The sequence below is a fragment of the Taeniopygia guttata genome, chromosome 1 (genome assembly GCF_048771995.1).
Source record: "Taeniopygia guttata chromosome 1, bTaeGut7.mat, whole genome shotgun sequence".
In the NCBI taxonomy this organism is placed as follows: Eukaryota; Metazoa; Chordata; class Aves; order Passeriformes; family Estrildidae; genus Taeniopygia; species Taeniopygia guttata.
The window spans coordinates 69,346,011-69,367,552 of record NC_133024.1 but is presented as its reverse complement, the minus strand read 5'-3'; the positions used below and the strand labels follow the sequence as shown (position 1 = coordinate 69,367,552).

At 34.1% G+C, this 21,542-nt stretch overlaps 1 protein-coding gene across 6 annotated transcripts in view; it reads left to right on the top strand.

Moving 5' to 3' along the window:
- SGCG (sarcoglycan gamma) overlaps positions 1-21,542 on the top strand; it is a 106,168-nt gene that overhangs the window by 26,460 nt on the left and 58,166 nt on the right. For 3 of the 6 annotated variants that reach the window (XM_072930780.1, XM_030275335.4, XM_030275344.4), the window contains exon 2: positions 3,795-3,885. The gene's annotated coding sequence lies outside the window, so the exon portion shown is untranslated. Of the gene's footprint in view, positions 1-3,794; positions 3,886-5,654; positions 5,800-21,542 lie in introns of those variants that run through there. The other 3 variants (XM_030275349.4, XM_002191488.7, XM_072930779.1) reach the window with 2 other exon arrangements.

Here is a 21,542-nt window from a genome sequence, read left to right as displayed (position 1 = left end):
ACGGTGGTACTGAATGAGAATATTATTCTGACTAATGAAGTAGACACTGAATAACTGGATTTAAATAGAGTTTTATGTCCTTTATATGCTTTTGTTTCAAATGCAAATTAGATTAAAGCTTTCTTTCTCAGAGTAAAGTATATGCTATATTACTGAAATATAATATTTAATAATAAAATGGCAGACTTTTGTATCTCTTGATCACCAGTACTGCTCTGACAGTGAGTAGGGAAGGAAGCAAGAAGAATTAAAGATTATAAAAGACATAGGAAGAAAGCAAAAGAGTGTGTTAAAATCATCGTATTCTTTAGGGTTTGTATCTGTACAAGCCATTATGTGATATGAGAATATGGGTGCAGAGGTGGGGCTTCAAAGACCTATCAAACTTGTTCTGCCATGGAGGGACAGTCATTCCGTTTTCTGTTTCATACAGCTACCTGTACTGGGTGACAGTCATGTGTTTCACTTGAATGCCTCAGAATTCAGATATCCCAAGGCAGACTAGACCATCCTGCTCTGGACATTTTAGTGCATTTGGGGTTTTGCTTTTGTTTTTAGTAAAGGCCAGATGATGTAAGAGTAAATGTTATGACCAGAGAACAGGAAATGTGATTCTCTGTTGCTTGTCAGTGCTATTGACATCTGTTGTAGAAGTGATTTGACATACTCTATGGAATAGAATTGTAAATACACTATTCTGCCTGTCACAGAGTGCTCGCTGATGGAGCTGTGAGTAGGTGCATAATGAATCATATCCTAAAATAAAAGTCCCAATGCACAAAATAGCACACCTATTAAAAAGTGTTTTGCTCCACCCTCCTGTCCAGAATATTAGAGAGTTTCATATGAACCAAAGTATACATTTCTGTATGTTTTAGTAAGTATACTGAAATAAAAAGCATTTCTGGTTTCATTCCTGAGATAAAGCTAACAATTAATTTCCTCAAGCTAACAGTATTTGCACTTCATGCTTAGGAGAATGCTTGAATTATACCAACAATGCAATGGGACAAAATCATTATAAATCTGCTTGGACATTTAGTATTTGGTAGGGTGTTTCCTCCTTGATACGTAGGCAAATTTTTCTGCTTTTAAAGTCATGCTACAGCAAGGTCACTCCATAGTGTCTTCCAGTCTGCATAAGCTGCAGACTCCAAATTAATCTTTTCAGCTGGCTCTTTGGAAGGGTCTACAAACATGAACTTTCTTGTTTGCTCTTAGAAGATAAATTTATCCCTACTTACCTGTATTCCAGGGCAGCTGTCAAGCTCATTTTTGCATGGAGTACAGTGGTGAGCACAGAGTACAATACAGCTTTTCACTTGTTGCTTCACTATGTAATGTCTTTAAAGGTTCATGCAGAATTATACTCACAGAAATTAAATGTTTTTTAAGCAGTGTGTGAAGATGCAATCCAAGTAGAAGATACCATTTAACACATCCTTCCCCCCCAAAAAATCCTAACTAGCCCTCTCTGACAGTTTGAAACAGTTCTATATAAATTAATATTGTCTATGGGAATTTGAAAAGAGGTTGAGTAGAGCTGGTGAACAATAAGCAAAAAAAGATTCTTCTTCTGGACCCACTGAGTGTACTGGGGAGGAAAGATGACAACACATCAAAAAGTGGGATAGAGAAAAGGGGTGTGGCAGCAAGGAACAGAAACCGAACAGCTGAAGAAAAGATTGAAACACTGTTAGGGTGACCAGGCAATAGACCCACAGCCAGCTGTTTGTGCTCATGGAAAAAACTTCCTAGAAACCAGACCTGCCATGCACTGACAAACCGGGCAGTTGGATACTTAAAAGTTCTTTAATTTTCATATTGTCTTGCATAGTACTTTTCAGATTTTTCTCTTTTAGTTGTTCATTCTCTAGAATAGATATTCCAAGTTTCAAAGCTGTTTAGAACCTCCTTATAGATATCGTGTAATGGAATGGTCTAAGCAAATCTCCTCAAAACCTTATTTTTTGGGGGTTGTACTGGGTTTATACTTTAAAAGGTTCCTATTGGAGTATTTTCCACTTTGTAACTATTTGAAACAATTGCATTTCTGTAGATTTAATTGGTGTAAGAGTCACTTTCAAGTGTTTCTTCTGTTTATATGGAAAGATGTAAGGCTCTTTTGGCTCACTCTTTTGCTCAGGTTTAGAAGATTACATCCTATTTTAAATATTCACCATAGCCTATCCTTAGGAGGAGGCAAGGTCTCAGTCTATCTGTAAATGAACAGCTGTTTTAGCCCTTAAAAATTTGAAAGGCCCATTAAACATAGCCAATTCAAAATGCTTTGGAGGAAAACACTAGAAAAATGCTTTCAAACACTTCTTGCTTGGTATCACAGTGGAGTCTCTAACATAGTGGGAAGTCAGGAGAACAGGAAAATATTGTTTTTGAAAAGGTGCTTTTTATGTGGCATCAGTATTCAAGCTCTTGAGTAATTAAAATGAACAAGAACAGAGGATACTTGGCCATTTCCCCTCTGTTATTGGTAGTCTAGAGATTTCTGGTAAATAATTACTTTTTAATATTTTTTGGCCATTATTACAGTTATCTTCCACTTTAGTTGTTCTAGAATTTAGTTAATTTTTGGTTTTGCATTGGTACTTTTTCCCCAAGGTTTCTGCCATTTTATCTTTAAACTTGCTTTTGCTATACTACTTGACCTTTCTGAACCTTTACAAAAGTATCTTTTAATATGTCATGTGTCAAAACTCCTGTTTCATAGAATATTTTAGGTTGACAAAGATTTCTGCTATCATCTGGAGTTACACATCTGTACAACCTAATTTTAGTTTTTGTTAGTGTTTTCCACATAATCACAATATTTCAGATAAATTCCATTTCCTATACAGGCTAGAATATTCTTGTTTCCTGAATACCTTTTGCTTACCAAATCCTTATCACCACTTAAATACTCTTTGCTTCCCACTGCTTATCACAGTCTTGAAACATCTCACAGACTTGAAAAATATCTGACAGGACCAAATGTCTTCTGTGTCCTTTCTAGTTGGATGAATTACTTAAACTGATTCCTGATAGTGTCTTCTCCACCACTGTGTTGTTTTGTACTTTGAGAAATAGAAAGACGTTCTTGAAGGCATAACATTTACCATAAAAAAAAAAAAAAAAAAAAAAAAAAAGAAGAGGGAAAAAAAATGTAGGATTGGCTAAAGTAGCAGAATATTGAAACCATTGTTTCTGTTGGGTTTTTTTCCTGAGATGAGTTTGCATCAGTCAGGTGCTGGTATGGGTGGACTCTGACAATGTGGAAGATAAATATGTCTGCTTAGTTACCTTTCAAAGACTAAGTCATCAGCTATTGACTTTCAAAATCTGATTGAAAAGGAGGTTTGCAGTTTTGGGGTGACAAATGGGATATCAGCTCTCTTCAAATGTGCAGAAAATTAGGGGGCAGGGGGAGAAAGATTTAGATTTTGTACAAATGCAACATAACCCCATAATTGAATTTATTGTTCATTATACTAATGGATTCCAATCTTATAGTTGCAACAGAAATATTTTTAATTATTTTGCACATAGATTTTTTGACTAATGTTTATTTTGCATTTACTGTGAACTCTGCTGTCATGAACATTTGCAGTCCAAACAGCTGTTGGGTATCCAGTGTTTCATTTGTTTGTGTCAGTTTTAAGCTGAGTGAATTTTAGCCTATCATTTGTAAGATGTTGTCAGTTGAAGAAGTGAGGAGGGCAGCTCATGAATATATCTTACTTTTTCTCCATACTCAAGCAAAATTTTGTTTTCTCTCTCCCTTCTGTGCATTTAAATAGGAGGACAGCTGCCTTCGGATGGTACAGAACTCACTGACAGTTGCTCTTGCTTCAGATCACTTCATGAGAACTTCAGAAGTTACTAACTGAGGTATTTATTTGTTCTTTTCATTTTTTTCAAGTTTTAACTTTGTAGAAATTAATTACATGGAAGAGCAGGACAGAGACATCTAGAGTAGTGAAGAGAAATCATATATGGAAAATAGCACGAAGTTGTGTCATAAAGAGACCTACTGGGCGAAAGGATCTAACCTTTCAATAGCTAGGCACTATGTTAGTCAGTCTTTTTTATATGTTTAGAAATCAAATAATTACAAATATGTCAAAAGAAAACATGTTATAAATGCAGTTAAAAACATTGGGATTTTGAGGGTCATGTACCCAGTTTTATCTGATCCTCTAATTTTCTCCAAGATTCGGCAAAAGATTTTGCAGAAAATCCCTAGACATAAATACCTAATTACCTAAATAATTAACCTTTCAAAACTGTCCATCATTTATAGTTTTCTTCCTCTAATATTTAAAAGGTATTTCAATTAAAGAAAAGCTTAGGTATTAACAAAACATACAAATGCTTTCCTCACACTTTTTCATACAACCCTGAGATTAAATACAAAATCTGTTTTAAAAATATTGATAAATATTTTTATTGTGAATATTTGTCATTTTTGGTAGATACCAGTGAATTAATTTCTTTGCAGAGAAAAGAACAGCATTTGTATATGTAAACAGAGTCTGATAAAGGATTTATGGCCACAGTACTCATGAAGAGAAAAAAGTATCTTGTAAGCCTGTGATCAGCTGGATTTGTGTCAGTCCTAAATTTATGATCTGCAGCTGTTAAATGTGTGATAGGAGCTTTGTCTTCTAAGGCGTGATGACAGTGTGAGAACAAGGCTGGAAAAAAGGAAACATAGTGCTTTGAGAAATGAAATTGTCCAGATGTGGGTGATATTTGCAATGCTTCTCATAGCACAAACGTTTTATTCTGTAAATCTTATAAATGTATATTTTAATGCTTTTTAAATTGTGGAAAGCTACCAGCACAAATTCTAACATATCTGAGGTTGAACAAGAAGTATGCTGGTCAGTGTTTGTGTAGGCAGTGTAATGTAAGCAGTGCCAGGCTGGAATTCTTTTTCTGTATTTGAGAGCTCAAAGCTTTTATGATACTGGGGGAAAAAAATAAAAAAAGATGTCTTGTAACTTCAATAACGTCTGAAATCTGAAAATATGCAATATATGCAAGTTTTTTTTATATAGCTCTTATTTATGTGTGTCTATGCATATATATGAATCTGTATTTTAGATAACAAGATAGACTTAACTTCTTGGAAAGATTGGTAATTGTTATTATGGTTCTTGTATAAAATTTATATGTGCTATTATAGGTATATTACAGTATCTGTATTTCCTTTTTTAAAGAGACTTTTTATATGCCAGACAGTATATATTATAGCTAGAATAATGTTAGCTTTAAAATGAAAAGTTTTCAGAAAATGAACTCTTAAAATTCAGTTGGGATGTTACATACAGATTCAGAAAAGAAAGCAGAAGTCTTTTTTGTTTCTAATTTTGCATTGAGTGCTGTTAGCAGCCAGCTCTGATAATGGTTTTTACATGCAGCTTCTGTGGAGTGCTCAGAGTTTCAGATTTTAATAAAGAAGTTGGCATTACGTGACGGGTTGAGCGATTTCAGTGCACGTTATGGATTGGTTATGTCTTACCATAAATTCATTTCTGGAGTCAGTACACAACTGTTTTAGCAGTAGAATTAACCGCTTATGTCACAGATTATAATTAGCTGTGTCTGTGTGCCAGAGCAACAGGATGGAATGCAAAACATAGCCAAACATGTGAACGAATTTTCTTCCAGTGATATTTGGCCAGACCTAAAATATCTTCCACTCCAGATCTGAAAGTAGTGGAAAAGTTAGACAGTTCTCTCTTGGAAAGAGACCGGTTGTAGTTTTTTCACAAGTCCACATTGTTTCAAATCTCCAAGGTAAGTAGCAATTTTTAAAATTTATATTTGTATTAAAACATTAGCATGTTAACAAATGAGTTCTTTTTGTTTGTTCTTGTTACATGGTTGTATTGAGCTTCTCCCTGTCTAGGTTTCTGTACAACATTTCAGATGGATTTTGTCCTTATTTAAGGATCATTTTGATGCTTATGTGGTTTGTTTTAGGGCCTAAATTATGTGTTCATTTTTAACTACAATTATTATTTTTGATTCAGTAGTTTATTTATACTTGTTTTTACAATTAAGTGCAATATTAAGTTATAAATCTGCACTTCTGTAATATTAAGAAGCTAAATTAGAAATTTTAAGTTTAGTAACTTTTAAATCTTTTACAGTATCATGTTACTGTACTTACATAAATATCTGATTTGCAGTAGTAACCCTCTTATGCTTGTAGCTGTATATTTCTCTCAGTTTATTTATCACATACCAAAAGTTCAATTTAGTCGGGAATGGATCCATGGTTCTGCTGAACACTTTTTGCTTGATTGTGGGATAAAACCTCCCACCTGAGGAATTGTTACCAAAATTGTTTCTAACTTCTGGGAAGCATACTTAAATTTATATAGGGCATTTAATTATGTGTACAGAACTCGTTTTGCAAGTGTGTAATATCCTTGAATTCAATTACATTTTCTTGTGGATAATTTCTCTGCCTGAAAGAAAATTACCAACTAGGTATCAGTGTATTACTGACTCATTATCAAATGATTTATTGGATGATACCTGGTGTCTTGCCACCAACAGGTGCTTGCACTGCATACGTAATCATGAATCTGAATGAGCACATAAGTTTCTAAAACAGGATATCGCCAAAGTATAGGAATGTGATTTTAATGCATCAACACCAGTTGGCTAGGTTCCTTTTAGCAAGATATGGGTGTTTTTACTGTATCTGTCTTAAATCTCCTCCTACTTCAGGAGGAGGTGAATCACATCCTAGAAGTGTCTGTCTATTTCCATTTTCTGTGGAGGGGGCCTAGGTAAGTGTGGCTGATGTTGCCTGTGTTTGGAGAGATGAATTTTGGCCTGCACAGCCACTTCCAAATGAGTAGTCCATTTGAGTGAACTATAGGATCTTTGTACCATACAGTTCTGGAAGTTTGCCATGAGTTAAGAATTTGGAACTTTTGTTTGTGATACAGTCACAAATGATGCCACTTTGGCTGAGATGGATTTCTATTTATCTTCTGAACAAATGTTCTATTAGATACACCCCTCCTTTCTATTATGTAATGAAGAAAAAATGCTCCTGGAATACCACCAAAGGATAAGAACAACTGCATGGGGTTAAATTAAAAGTAAAAGAGTCTAAATTAAGCCCAGCATTAGAGGGAACCACTTAAAATCTCTTTTCCAGACCTTCATGCTTTTGCTTACAGCATGCAGCTCTTTTCTGGTTGAAAAATCAGTGATTCAAAGTATGTTATATTTGGAGTTTTATTCATAATCATAAGGCACATAAAATTATGTGTACAAAGATCTTCTTGCTTGAATAGCCTCATGAGATTTTTTTCCTTCCTGTGGAAAGTAACACTTTGTACATGAAATATAAATCCCAGGTCTTAACCTCTTACTGGTTTTAATTATTTTCATGACTTGGAATTAAGTAAGCTGGATTTCCTGTGGACATATTTCTCAGAGTTGGTTGTCTTACACGTTTAGCAAGCAGTGACTGAAGGATTTTTGTAACAGAGACATTTACAAGGTCTTTTTCTCACTTCAGTTTTCTGATATTTTATAAGGTCTTCATGCCCATTGCAGTCCCTCAGTAAAGACATAAACGGGGATTCTTATTTTCTCTGTTAGCTCATTTTCAGGAAGTTTGCAGGAATGCAGTATTTGAGGCATCTGCTTGTCTGTTGAATTTCGTTGAAATTTGCCAAGAAACTCAAAAACTATTGAAGGAGGTAGGGAAAATGAATGGGAGACAGAAGATTTATAGATTGACATAGGGTTTGGTTGCCTTTTTATTTATGAAACCAGGCTAAAAGCATCATGGCAGTTTGGATAACAGGTTAATTCAATATCCTGGTCAAATTTTCAGCTTGGGTAATAGTATTCTCACTATTTAATTAATCATAGCTTTGGCTACCTGGGCCAGTCTTCTCATTAAACCTTTCTGAATATCTGCCAAAAGCTGTTAAACAGCTGCTGCATTTCATGCTATGGTTGGTTATGTTTCTGTGGTGGATGAAGTCTGTATAAGACTGAAAAGAGAAATATAAACTAAAATATATGAATACATTTTAAATGGAGTTTGGTATGTACTGAAGTGTTGGATAATGCTGGTGGCAGTCATAAAGCACATGCTTTTCAATAAGGTGTATGTTTGTTTGTGGGTGTGAACATCCTGAAGGTTGCCTGTAAGAACCAGGTATATATGTGTTTTCAATTAAGGGAAGTAGGGATGGAATCGCCTTGTAGTAATGACTGTTAAAACTCTTCAGTTCCTCCCCTCTTTTACTGAGAGCAACACTCAGTTGCTGTGCTGTCAGTGCTCTGAGGAACAGAAGTTTTAGTACCTTTGCTTTACCTTACCTTTTCCCAGTATTCCAAGTGCCAGATACTAAATTTTATACATATTTTTTACATCCTTGCCTTATTATTTGTGGATACTAGTGGCTTTCAGAAAGGCTAACAATGTTGAGTACAACAGCCTATTTTATCTTAAAGTTTCGCATAGATCCTACCTTGAATTTCCAAGCTGTTAGACATTTCTGAGAGAAGCATGCAGGCTCCTGATGGAAGTAGACATGTCTGCAAAGTTCCACTGCACCCAATTTCCAATTTCCTTAGTTTTGGGGAAAAGGATTTTAAGTGAGAGGCAGTAATAATTAAATTAAAAAGCATGTTCTGATGATTTCAGACTGCTGAAAAAAATAAAATGGAAGAGTTTCTTACAAAAGAATGTAGGTGGAATGAAGCGGAATCAGTAGAGCACAGCTGTGGTAATGAACCCTAACCACAGACCAGGCTACATTAGCAATGCTTTAGATATCAAGCTCCTTTCAAAGGCCTCTTCCAGTCTAGCTTTGAACTGGAATAAATGATCTCCAGAGGTCCATTGCAGCCCAGTTTTTTTCTAGGATTCTCAGAATTTTCCTAACTATTCACTTTATTGTTATTGTTAATTACCTACTGATTTTGTGTAGTCACCTGACTGTCTTACTAGCTGGTCCAATCGGCAGTGCTTCAGAGTTAATGGAAGAGGGCATCACAATTTAATAAATATTTCATATTGGTAGCTAGCAGTATCTTCAAGCCATGTAAAGTTGCTGTAAATCAATGAGAATTAACTGTAATATTTGACTTTTACTTGGAAATGCAAGGAAGGAAATACATGGATTCAGAACTTAAAGCCAAAAAACTAACTTTAATATCAGCATTCCCTATGAGCTGAAAAGCCATGGGAAGATATTTGTATGCCTGGCGGAAAAGGTTACTGCTATTGATTGCCTGAGTGAAAGTTTTCACAGTAGGGATAATAAAATGATGAGACAGATTTCAGTATGTGAAGGAAGAAGAGCTTGATTTGAGTTTGGCCTGAGTGCCAAAGAAGAAAGTGAGCGTGGTGAAAATCCCAAAAGCAGTCAGTGTCAGGTTTGTTCCCTCCACATTCACATGACAGAGTCCTGATATGCACTGTGCCTTTGCAGTACACCCTAAGACTTCCAGCATATATTCTGGTGCTGCAAAAAGTCATATTTGAGGGTTGAAGTGGTCCGAGTTTCCCCAGAGGGTACCTAGAGCCATGTCTTATGTAATATGGATGGGTGTGGCATAGAATTTTGTGGAGGTGAAGCCAAACCCTTTGTAGGGTGGGCAGCAAGACCAAGACCTGGTAGTCCTGTGCTGCCCATGCTACTTTTCTAGTCTTAAGTGCTCAAACAGACCTGATGTAGCCTGTACACCAAAAAACTTGCCTAATTTTCAGCCCTATTGTTTAGTATAAGAAAAGATTTTTTTTTCCAGCCCCAACACTTCTCTTCCCTGTAACATTCTACTTCTAGTTTCATTCTGTTGTGGTAGTATTTCCCACTTAATGAGAATACTGATGATGTTTGCTGAAAACTGTTATCTTACTTAAACACGGAACTGCACTACAAAATAGTTTATTTAGTTTTCAATGATTTCATGAGTCATTTGATAATTATGTTCAATGCATGTGTAAAGATAGTGCTTCCAAAAACAGAAATGCAGTTCTTATATTAAAAAAGTTGTATAAGACCATTAATGTATTGTCTTAACACAGAAAAAAAAGCATTTCTAACCTATATTTGATAAAAATATGGTATTTATTTGAGTACCCTCCATTCTTTCTGAATTGAATATTTTGTTGAAATTCTGTTAGTAACAACTTTCACAATCTGTGAGAGTACTTACTTTTTAAATATATATTATAATGTTACTGATATTGCTTTTAGTTAAACATCTGTTGAATTGATAGTATTGTGATTCACACTTGGTGATTTGTTTTAACTGATTTTAGTCACCTTTGTGGAAGAAAAAGCTGTATCCCTTTAGTCATATTGAAAACATCTAAAATACTATTTAAATTGGAAACATTAGTATTACTGTCTTCCTGTATCAGAAATCCTGAGGCACCTAATAACAAATGGCTTTAAGTCAAGAAAAAATTCAAAGCTAGCATTCAAAAATTATGTACCTTTAATTTAGGATTGTTTGGTAAGCGAAGCATATAAATGGCTAGAATGCAAAATAAGATAAAGGCAGCAGAAAGCAAAATTAATAAATATTCCTTTACATTATCAAAAGATTCCATCTTTTGTTACCTTTTTCTTCTTTTCTTTTTTTACTTTCCTCAGCATCCCTAGGTTCTTCCTCATTCTCCCCATATTTTACAGTCTCCACTTATACATCTCATGTTCGTTTCCTGCGTGTACTCACTACTTAACCTTTTTCTCTTATCCTCAAGTGTCTACTCACAGTGTTTATTTTACTGTGATTAAAATGTGGAGACTTCTTTACATATCTGATCTCATATTTTGTTAATTCACAGCTAAAAATAAATAAAAACATTTTAAAGACAATTTTCCTCTACCAAAAGAGATCTCCACCTTGTGGGAGATGATTTTAAATTTCAGCTGAATTTATCCAGCATTTTCTTTAAATTGAAATAAGAGATTCTAAAGCTTTGAGGGCACTCTGCTTATGTACACCAGAGACTGACAAAATCTCTCAGTTGTTCTTATGTTGAACTAAAGCTTTTTTAAAAGTGATTACCTTCCCGAAACGTGTATGGTGTGACATTGTTCTCCCTCTGCCAAGTAGGAAATCAAGATCTATCCTAGGCAGAGTTTAGTTACCTAGTTGGTAGAGAACAGTCCAAATCACTGCAAACCTGGACTAGGCGAACCTGCAGGCACTAAGATATAGTTTCATTTGTCTTTATTTTGCCATCAGAAACTTGCATATTTTTCCAGAATTTGAGTTCAGGGAAACCTGATTTGCAGCTCTTGGCTCTCTGATAATATTTGAGCCTACAAAAACTGATTGATTGGACAAGCACTACTGTCCAAATCTGAGGAACAAACAACATCTAACTGAAGTTTAAAAAGACAAGTTATACTTGCGCTCTATGAATATCTTTTCCTATGTATGCCTAAAGAATAGCTTTAGAAACTTCAGACATACTTTCTGGAGAAGGTAATGTGCTTGTTATTTGATCCAAATAGGAATTGTTTTCCAGTTACTCAAATTAGAATCTTTAAAATGAAGACATCTTTAAAATGAAGAAAAATAAATCCTACATTTCAGATTGTACTATTTGACTTACATCAGTAAATAATCTCTCAACTAAAGTTAAGGATTTCAGTAATACCTGCTGATTTCCATTTTGGATTAAATACTTTGTATGGAAAATTCTACTTTGAAATACAGAGAGTGTATATGTTATGTCAAATAAGAGATCTTTTATGCCTACATACTTAACAGGTAATTTGGGTTTTGTTGATACTTCATTTGTTTTTACAGTTAACTGAAAGATCAGCTATGTCTTTCTTATAGGTTTTAATCCAAGAACTGGTATACTGATCAAAACCAGTGTTTATATACTTCTCCATGTTCTTCATTTTCTGTTTCTTGCATTGCATTATTGCTTTCTCACTGTTGCTTAGAAAGAAACTTAGAGATGGTTGCTGCCTAAACAGTTGGAGTCAACATCACCAAAAAAGGCTTCTGCAGTAAAAGTCTTTTGATGATGTCCTTATGTATCTAATACACGTTTAAAATAATTGGGTTTTCCCCTGTGTAAGTAAAAATGAGCAATAAAGTTGTTATGACTAGCGCTACAAAGCAACGGGAACACATCATTTTGTAGTCATTGGCATTTAAAATTCATCAGAAAAGGGCAGAGGTTTAAAGTATATAATGAGACACGGTATATGTAGGAAAGCATTTTGCTTCCCTTGCTACTGAAAAATGAATTTTGAGTCTTTAGTTTAGCTACATGTGATTTGTCAAAAAAGGTACAGTTTTTACTTTCCAGATGCAAGGTCAAATTATTATGTTGTATTTTTTAAAGTGTGATTGTGATTAATCACTTGAACTAGGGAGGGTAGACTTTCGGATTTCCATCTCTTGCCTCCACATCTAGTTCTAGTCCTCCTTTTGTGTACTTTTATTTCAATTTAAAAAAAAAAAAAGCTTCACAGAATAGCAGCATAACTCCATTTACTACATGAAATAATTTATCAAGGCTAAATAAACTGCTTTTCAAGGTCCACAACCAACACAGGAAAGCAACACAAAAGGGAGTTATTTTGTAATTGTGCTGAAGTCTACTAAATGAACTGGAAGCATACTTCTCAAGAGGTAACAGCATTCTACCTGGAAACAGCGCTTTCATAAAAGCAGCATCAAGACAAAGAAAAAGGAGGGAAAAGTTATGCCAATGTCTATGTCTTTATGTACTTAAATAGAGCTATTTGCTTTCACTGTCACCTCTTCCCAGCTCTGACGACATGAAATACTTTTCCCACAAACAACACTGAGGATAGTGTTGAAGAGCTTTTGCTAAAAGCTCTCTAAAGGACTTGCTTTAGGAACACTATTTCTATAAGATACATTTTGGCTTTGCTACTGGTAATCATTGTGGTATGATAGGAAAGCTCTTCTATCATGCATATTAAAAATAAAAATAATTTTTATTGTATTTTAAACAGAAAAATATACAACTACTTTTTAAAAAAGTATCTAAATTTATTGTTTGTCTGGTAAATATGCATACAAGATTATGACAACAGAGATTCTTTCATGATTTGCCTCCATCAGAGGGATTACTTTAATTGTCTTCACATTTATTTGGAATTTCAGGTCTTTTGATGTGTTTTCAATGACCCCAACAAAGATTATTTTCCCATTCCTTCCCAAATTAGCAATTTTGCTCACTGTGTCACACTACTAAGTGCAACAAATAACCAGAAAAAAGCATAACAAATGACAACAATTTTTTTTTTTTTTTTAATTTATGCCTACAAGTGTTCTGCGATTTCTGGTGTTGTCTCCAGTGAAAGAAAATTGAAGGCCTCAAAACAATTCTTATTTGCATTTAATGGCACTTAAGAAATGAAATTTTGTACACAGATTTTCCTGTTCTTTTCTGCAACTCAAACTGACTAAATACCAGATCCTATCTGCAAAGTTTAACTTCAGTGTGTGTGAAAATAAAACTTTGTGGTTCTCTCTTTTCTTATGACACTGTACACTGATGATAAAGGAGGAATTAAAGGTAATTAAGAGGATCCAAGTTTTAAAGTAACAATATAGAGCAAAGAAAGCTGATTTAAAGCAACAGTTTAAATGGGAAAACAAAAGAGATGTATTGTCAGATTTTGTCAGGTACTCAAATTTTGTCAGATACTCAAATAAACTTCTTCTCTTAATGTCCATGACACCCAGAGACATGAGACAGAGATCACTCTAAAGTAGCTAGAATTCTGTTTAATCACCTAGGTTAAGAGTAGCATTGCTGACCTTATATAATAAAAGTTTGAATGTGATGACTTAAGGGGAGTTCTTAGAAGTTATTTCCAAATAAGTCGTATTCTAAATAAGTACTCCTATTTATCAAATGTTTCACACTTGCAAAAAAATAAATTTTATTTTAAAATATAATCTGTTTGTGAAAGCTGTGTGAAGTATTACTCTACAAATGATTGCTGTGTATTGATATTTTATTCTGGTTGAATTTTCTTCTTTTTTTTTTTTTTAATTAAACTGACAGAATTCAAATTACTGTTGACTGTTGATGGGCAGCTTCGAGGTTGTTTACCTCAAAGCTGCCCATCCCACTCCCCCTGCTATCTTTTTTGACTTTGTAGTGAAATTTGGGTATGATTAAATAAAGGCATAGAGGTTTTCAAGGTAATCAAAAGTTTTTTCAAGTTTACTGGAAGTGTCTTATGAGACAATCCCCTCATTAGAGGAAAACTCTGTCACGGTACATTCTGTTGGCATGTGAATAATATCTACTGGGTCAATACACAATTGTAGCTAGTTAGTACTGATGTGTGTTATATTTGGCTCAGGAAATGTTTATAAAGCACATGGATAGAGCAAAAGTAACGAGATTCCTGTGTTGAGGTAGGTGCTTGACCAAACATAGAAATCTGTACAGAATTAGGCCTCATCACAACTTCTGGTTATAGTACAAATTGTTAATTAAGCTTTCACTGCTTCTTTGCTGCTTTTAAAGGATTTCTTGACACAATTGAAAGCAACAGCAAACACACACAGGTCCTGTACCCTAGTCTGTTTTTATTCCTTCTATACTTAGCTACTAACTTTAGTTTCATCTTTGCTGTAAGTGAACTGCGCTTTGAGTTTGCCCTTTTTCAGCAATCTTCCCAGATAAAACAGTTACCTCCCAACACAAATCCTGAATTTGTTTCAGAATTTTATTGCTGTATTCATAAAAGACAGTCCCATATGTTCAAGTACCATGTGTGACCTGCTTCATGATCAGATGTAGTGTGGACCAGTCCCTCATGTCTTGTGGCTTTTTGTAACATCTAAGAATTCCTGTGTTGGGACACTCTGAGGTATCACAAGTCAGCTTTGGTAGTTAGACCATAGAGACAGAAACTCTCCTTTGTGGTAATTCTTGAATGACTTTGTATGTACCTAGACATACGTAAATCACTGTCTAGATAGTGATTTTATTTTTTTCTCTCCATGGATTTTAGTGACCAGAGAACGACCAGAGAAGGTAGGCTTGAATACTTTCCTCACCAGAAGATGTGCAGTTAGATAACTTCTAATTATCATTTGCCATTGGTGATAAAAATTATTAAATACAGTGAATAATATTTTTGGTGATTGGTGCTACAACTATCTAACCTGATACTTTACAAAGAATGTGTTCCTGCAGTCAGAAGTATTCATTTTGTTTCTTTGTGGGCTAGGGGTTTTTTTAATTGACTTGTATTTGTTTTTGAATGTCAATACTATACATTTGAGTACTGGATAGACACTGAAGATTTGCATGTTGAGTGCCTGAACACAGATCTGAAAAAGAAAATCCTAAAGGAGTTAACATCAATGTTCCTCACTGAGGAGGTCTGGGAAATTTCTCTATATACCTTTTCATTCTGGAGAATGGCTCTGAAGAAATGTCCCAAATGACAAAAAAATCATTAGAAGGTATTGTGGGACAAATCAATACAATTAATAATAATGAGTTTTCTGTCATCAGGACCAGACGTTACTCATTCATGTTCAGAAGACAAAAAGTTTTACCTTTCTGGTAAAAGAAGCAAGATAGCACCAGACATGGCTTCATCGTAATTTTCAGCCCCAAGAACTTCTGATATATTTATATGAAATATTTTATATACATAAATATATAAATATTTATATATTTATATAAAACCATGCTAACTGCATGGTTTTAGCTTTACTACTACAATATATCCCCACTATCCATTCTTCTAAGAGCTTGGGTACAGAGTAGAATAGTGATGAGAAACACACATAAATCTTCAAATATCATGCAATTCCTATTAATTTTTATATTCCAACAGGAAGAATTTTGTAATTGTCAGAGAATACTCCTAGGCATATTATCCCTATCTTTGTCGTTTGAATAAATAAAAGAGCAATAATGTCAGTTTAAGCCAAAATGTAACCTTCACTGTGTTTAGAAATGGTTATAAAGGGATTGTAAAGGAAGAGTCAGTTATGAATAAGTAAAATGTGGAGTAAGCAAACAGAGAGTATCAGATGCTTGCAAGCAATTGGGAAAGAATGTTTTGTGTTACAGCCATTGAACAGAATAATTTCTGATAAGTTTAGAACGTCCAAAGGTATTGTGGACATCTTCATAGTCCATTGTAACACAGTGTGAAAAACAGTCTTTCTTACAGAACAAAGGCAATGTCTTAAAAACCCATATTTTCTGTAGCTGTCTCTCAAGTGCTGTAATTTTCTGGAATTACCAATGATATTGTAAATCTAAGTGAAAGAGTTTTTTTCTCTGGAGTACAGTAGAGAGTTTAATATACAATTGAGAATACAAGAATACTTCTCTAGAGCAGTCCTGGAAATGAGCAGCAGACTCACGTTACTTTCTGTCCAGCACTTTGTTGCAGGTCTGGATGTATTGCTTTTGCAGGCACAACAGCTTGTGGTGTAAAAATATGGTATTAAGAGTAAAAATTTGAATTTTATTAAGTGTCTTCATTTGCCAGTCTTCAAATTTCTAATACGAAACAGAAGTATATCTCTAAAGAGCACAATATGTTTTATCTTTGCTAGAAAATTCAAATAATTTACCATTTGGAGTTGTTAATGAAAAGGCTATAGCAAGGAATTCAGAAAAATTAATCTATAAATATCAGTGCACATTCCATATTTTTTTTCAGTTATATTGACATCTTTTCTGCCCTACATGCAAATCTAAGTACAAACATGCATTTTAGTTATATAGCCCTATAGAGCTACTACGTGATGCAGAACAGTTCACTTCCTCTGTACAAGCTGATAAAACATTTTATATTTCAAATGAGGAATTATCCCCTTTTATAAAAGCAATAAGTTTTCTCTAAGAAGATGATTTGAAATTGTGTAACTCATGGCATTCTTGTTCTCCACAGAAGGATTTTATAATCTTAGTAAATTCCTCAAGTGTGATTGACTTCCTTGGGTAGGTAGATACACAGCAAGATGTTGCTAAGTCTTGGTCTGAGTAAATACGAGGTTTTAATTGTGATGTTTAACTTCTAATTTCAAATGACTTTTGTCTTGCCTGACTTAATTAAATTTTTTTAGTGATAATAGTGGATGTCTGGGATAGATCACATAACACAACTTATATACTGTAGTCTGTAGTCATCACGTCCTTGTTTGATGTTAGAGTTAGTGTATATGTAATTTTACAAAATTCTATAATTTGATGTTTTATTCAGAATTTGGCCACCAAGTTAATTGCTAATGGCCTTCAGAATTCAATTCCAGACTTTTACAGTAATTAACTATAACAAGGACTGAATGGAAAGTCTTTATCTGCATACAGTCTGATATGCACATCTCTTCTGAATAAGGAAATCATTTAGCTGTCACTGAATGAAAGAATTAAAATGCTAGCGAGCAAAAATTACCTGTGCTAGATTATAGCAAAATTTCTGTAAATTTGACAGTCACCTCCTCTTCATTTCTCTCCTTGAAGTGTCAGATTATATGTGAATGGTTTTGTAAACCTTTATTACTTGCAAGGAATGACAACCCCAAGGGAAACCTTCCACTTTCACCTGCAGAAAAGCCCTTTGACACCTGGAAGGATCAAATTATCAGAATAAGAGAGGATGCAGTGTTAAGTAATTTTATAATTCTTTTGAACTGTCATTTTATAAATTAGAGTTGGAAAATTTATTTAATCCTCAAGACATCCCTGTGTGTTTATTTTGTCCTTCTTAGTGAGAAATCCCTTTATACATGAGAATAAATGCACATGATTCTTATTTTTCATAAAACCAGGACTTTTATTAAACTATAAGGAGACAAAGAAGAGTGATTCTCCTAGCCTTTCCATAAGAACAAGATGGCTCTCAATATTCCTTGCACATTAATATTTTCCTTTCTTCTACCTGTCTCAAGTCAGGTGCTACAGATCTCATGATAGTTGTTTAAAGACTTGCCCATGCAAACACAGGCAGTTAAAGTTCATACTTTAATTATATACACCTTCTTACATGCACAATTAAAGAAAAAGAGAGATTAAGGGGAATGAATCTACTCTGGCTTGTGCTTCAGAAAAAGAAACCTCACAGCCAGAAGACTGCAAAGATTTCTGTTCTGAAATTCATGGCAGTACGTTATGTATCTGGTGTACTTGCAGTCTTTCAAGGAAAAATAAATCATGTTGAAGAACAGCTACTGAACAGCTATTATGGGAGAAAAGTGTGTTGGACTTTGGAGGGCAAAATTTATTTCACAATTAGGTTCATTAAAGTGAATTGTTCAGTATAACATTTTTATCCTCTACTCAAGACCCATGAGATAGCTTCTTCTCATAGGGGTTGGAGAATAAAAACTATACTAGTAAGAAAAGATTAGTTACCTGTTGCAGGTTTGATGTTTTAAAATGTTTTTATGGTAATAAACCCTGTTGAAAAACACTGAATGACATTCAACAGGATAAGACAGGGTTTTACACACTGAGACTATGAAATCCATTATACAAAGAACAGTAAGGAAAAACTTAAATGATTTTAACACCATTAATGGTTCTCAGTCTTTAATTGTTAAGTGAAAACAATGGCTGTACAGATCGCTCTTTTCTCTCTTCTTAAAGGATTATTTCTAAAATCTGTAATAGTAATGAGAGCTCCACATCGTTGATACATTAGCCTCACCCGCATCATCATTCAGTCATTTCTACATCTGTTATTCCAAGTTCTTTGTGGTTTTGTTTGTCTACCAAGACAGAGTAACAAATATGTTGAAAAACCCAGAGAGGTAATAATTGTGAGATATTAATTTTCCTTTCAAATTATGATACTCAATGTCACTTAGCTGTAATAGTGGCTGAATTTCAGAGAGAGAAGGTTGACCTCTTTTTTTTTTTTAGATTAAAACAATTTCAGGCATTTTACACAAGAGGCAGGAGATGTCTCATACTACAAATTAGCTACTTCTTCAAATGCTCATAAAATACGTAAAAATTTAAAATAATTTGCAAAAAAATATGTGTAATATTTTTGTGTAGTCTTTTCATTCTGGTGGGAGTACCATGATTTTTTTTTTTTTTTCTTATCTGATTAATATTTTTTTAATTTTTAAAGGAGGAAAACAAATATAATTGAAAGATAGAAAACAAAGTTTAAAAAACATTATTGTAAATGAGATTCAAGAGTGGACATATTAGACAAATAAATTTTTATATAGCATAATATATTAACATTAATAATATGTTCTAATAGCAATGTGCATATATTTATATAATATTAATAATTATGTCATTAATATTTATATAATCTTATGCTGTCAGTGACTGCCTTTCAGCTCTACTTAAAAATGTGCAAAGCATTAATTGTGGCCATGCCATAGTTATTATGCAAATGTGCATTGCAGGGTAAGCAAACAGTTAACTAGGCCATATAAATGTCTTTTCTGGTTTCCACAATTACACTGCAGGGATCCAGCTGTTTTCATCTGATGACACTAGTTTGCAATTCAAACTGCAATATGCTATATAACACAAAAATTTCAACAAAGCAAGGTTGGGCAAGAGTAAATACAATATGATGGAAGGGCCTAAAGTAATTATAAAATTTTCACCTAATCATGAGAGTTTGATTTTTCCCTGTCTTTCTGTTTTTTTTCTGAAAATCCTTTTCCACATGGATTCCAAAGGTTTCTCATCTTTTTCTCTGAACAACAGGATTGCCTAAACTGTCTTTCATCTTTCAGGAAGATACTCCAACAGCACCTCTTTGTTGTTGGTTAATCATTGGTCTGCTTTTGTGTTCCCAAAGACAAAATGTGCATTCCTAAATGTACTAAAGTGTGAAGCCTTGCTATACTTCTGATGTTTATAGTATAATAATACCCACCTAGCCCAATAAAACATACACAAAAAATGAACATAATATTCAATGAAAACACTGTATGCAGATTGTAAAATGAGTTCTTACTTGCTTCAGCTGACAGGTTGTTTAATTTCAGTTTTCATTTTGTATACAAGGGCACAAGAATTTAAAGATATTGAAATTGTCTTTTCTCTGTACTGGTTTTGTTTAGCACTATCACCTTTTTCATGCCCACAAATACTGTGAATTTTCTTGCATGTGAATGAACATACTCCATGTGAAGTGGTGTCATGGTTTAGGGATGGTGAGTGTTCTCCAATTCTAAGTATTCCTATCAAAACCATGCTGCCACTTGCTCCCCCTCCCCTCCAATTGGAAGCACAAAAGGCAAGGATCATGAGTTGAGATAAGAACAGTTTCCTGGAAACAGCAATGAGATAAGAAAACAAACAGTAACAGCAACAACATTAACAAGAGAAGGTATAGCACAAAGAAATTACTTGTACAGAAAGCCTGCAACAAAAAAAAAAAAAAATACCAATCAGTTCTTCCATGAAAACAAACATGTTTTCTTCCACTGAAAGGAATGTTCTTTTCCTCAAAAGCCAGAGTCTCTTCTCCCCCACCCTTGGCAATGACCTGCTAGGGTTTAGAAAAACATCAGGGTCCTGGACACAGCACTTCAACAATGTCTCCTTCCAACTGCTGCAAAAAAATTAACCTTGTCCTGGCCAAAACCAGAACAAGAAGAAAGAGTAGATGCACTCATGACTGTGAAGAAAAGCATGCATAGTACAAGCACCAGTGGTGCATATTTCATCATGAAACCTCACCAGTTCTTCTGAATTCCAATTTGAAAAGGCTTTATTGAATGCTAAGCTTTTTGCTGAAAATATAAAATTATAATAATTGCAAAATTATTAATGGAATTACCACTGGTAATGATGAGTATTAACCAAATAAGTAGTTCTGTATTTAAATTATGTTGTCTAATGGTATGTTATTATCAGTTGCTTTATGATAACATGACAAAGTACTTGAGTAACACAGTTCAGAGCAGTTCAAAGGGGAATTTTATTTACATGAAAATAACAGCCATTTATGAACAGAAACAATGAAAATATATTTTTACAGTTGAAATATACTGAAAATACTTATTTTAATTGAATTATTATTCTGTCTTCAGTATTTCCTACAAATAAGTAATTCCTGAAAATAGTACAAAATATCATGCTTTTATTCAGGCTTGCTTTCTTAAGCAGGCTAAAGGATAAGTTTTCAAATTACTTTTGAAAAACATAGATGTCTTAAGTGAATATTTCAGATCTGTCAGAATAGGTTTTTGAACTTGATGCCCAAACTAACCTCAGTCCAACATTCGTGATAGATAGTTTTTCAACATCTTTCATTAATCAATATAAGAATCTCCTGGACTTCAGAATCACTCAAATCACAGAGACCAGTTTCTAAGTCTTGCATGGAAAGAGGTGCACTAGAGCCAGGGAAATATTCTGTCATAGTTATATATTTTTAGAGGACAATTACAAGTGCGAAGAACATGCAGGTCTTTCATGGGCAGCTCACATGTATTATTACAGGCATGAACTTCATGCCTTACATGCAACACATACAATGTCTGAACACATGGGAAGTTTCAAGAGGTCAAACATC